The sequence below is a fragment of the Myotis davidii genome, unplaced genomic scaffold (assembly GCF_000327345.1).
Source record: "Myotis davidii unplaced genomic scaffold, ASM32734v1 scaffold184, whole genome shotgun sequence".
NCBI classification, from domain to species: domain Eukaryota; kingdom Metazoa; phylum Chordata; class Mammalia; order Chiroptera; family Vespertilionidae; genus Myotis; species Myotis davidii.
The window spans coordinates 662,557-664,520 of record NW_006297021.1 but is presented as its reverse complement, the minus strand read 5'-3'; positions in this window follow the sequence as shown (position 1 = coordinate 664,520).

The following is a 1,964-nucleotide window of genomic DNA, read 5'->3' as shown; positions in this document are numbered from 1 at the left end:
GAGTTTGCCGACCATGGGATTAGACAACAAGATATAAGAACCATTTTTAAAAGAGGGCCTGGGGGTGCGGGGAGGGCGGGAGAGGGCTGAAAAAGTTTAATGGGGGAAAAAGGAGGACCTATGTAATACTTCCAACAATAAAGATTAAAAGGGAAACAAAACAGAGGCCCGGAAGATGCAGAGAGGAATGCCACCTGTCTCAGGACACTGAGCAGTGGCCCGGAAATGGCTGTGCGGGCAGGGTTTCTCCTCCATCACACCTCCTCAAGGTCTTCCACAGTAGATCGCCTGTAGCTTCTCTGGCCCGGCTGTACCTGGAGCAGATGCAACTGTACTATGCTGGCCAGTGCAGGTGCACAAGGGCTGCCCAGGAGGGACAGGAGGACTGCAAGGCTTTCAACCACACAGCACCTTCTAGTCTTTAAGACTTGACTACCCTTCTGCCAGGGGAGCAGCACCAAGGAACACACGCTAATGAAGACGGTGATGTTTGGCCTGGTCACGACAGGGTGGTGGTCTTGAGGAGGTGCTTCCAGGATCAGAATAAGCCCTATTGATTCTAGATGGCTTTATGCACCTAATGTCTCTAGAATTTCTCCCTCAACCAAGTTTGAGCACCATATTCAGTTTCTTGGTCTCAATTCTTCATTTCCTGTCATCTCCCTGGAAATTGGGCATTTGTCTCTTTCCTCACAGAGTAGATAGTATTCATTCCATCCGTTCATTCCAGAACTCTGCATTGAGTTAGAACCATGTGCCTGACAATTCTAACTAGATCCCAGAGACTGAGCCCTGGAAAAAGGGAAACTTGCCCTTACGAGCTTTAATGAATCACAGGGTGATGTGTGGTGAAGATTACAACCAGGAGAACCTAGAGGTCGCTGACCCATTCTGGGCATCCGGTGGGAGAGAAAATGCATTTCCTATTGCTGCTTCTCCTTCTGTGTCTCCTGGCCCCACTCTCATCCAGGCACCGTATCCCCACTGACCACTGCCCAGGTGTGACCTTCCCACTTCCACCCTGCCTGGGCTAGTCAATTCTTTCCTCAAACCCTAACCGGTTCGGCTCAGTGGATAGGGCATCGGCCTTCAGACGGAAGGGTCCCAGGTTCGATTCCGGTCAAGGGCATGTAGCTTGGTTGCAGGCACATCCCCAGTAGGGAGTGTGCGAGAGGCAGCTGATCGATGTTTCTCTCTTATCGATGTTTCTAACTCTCTATCCCTCTCCCTTTCTCTCTGTAAAAATTCAATAAAAATATATTTTTTAAAAAAATTCTTTCCTCAGTAGTCTGGAAAATGTTTGGAAAACATGAATTGGGTCACGCTAATCCATCACGTAGAATCCTTCCATAGCTTCACTTAGTTCTAATTAAATCTCTTTGCTATGGGCCCCAGGCCCCTGCCCTGCCCACCACTCTCTGCCTCTGACTTCACTCATCTCCTGCTGTTCCCAGTGAGTCTGCCATGACTCAGCCAGGGCCCTGGTCAATTTCCCCAGCATGTGGGCCTCCAGCTCTGGGTTTTCCTGGTGCCTCTCTGCCTGGAATTCCCCTTGTTTCTGACTAAAAACTCATACTCAGACCTCAGCGTAGGAGACATCTCCTCCCAGAGTTTCCACCCTCTCGTGTCTTTCTAGATCTAGAACCTACAAAAATTATATTTTGTTTGTTTACTTCTACATTGTTTTTCTCTGCTAGCAGACTATAATCTCCATAAGGTTAAGAACCATTTCTCCTGTTATCAACCAGAGTCTAACTTAGTGCCTGGTACATTATAGACTCTAAATGCACTTTTGCTGAATAAATAAATGGATGGTGTTAGAGATACTTTTTAAAAAATCAAATAAAATCTTTGTCAGAAAGATTAACTACATAGGTAAGGGAAGAAAACTAAATTGGAAAATGTTTAAATGATGTTTAAAGAAACTGTTCTCTTCTGTATTAGACACAGTTTTCCCGAGAAAC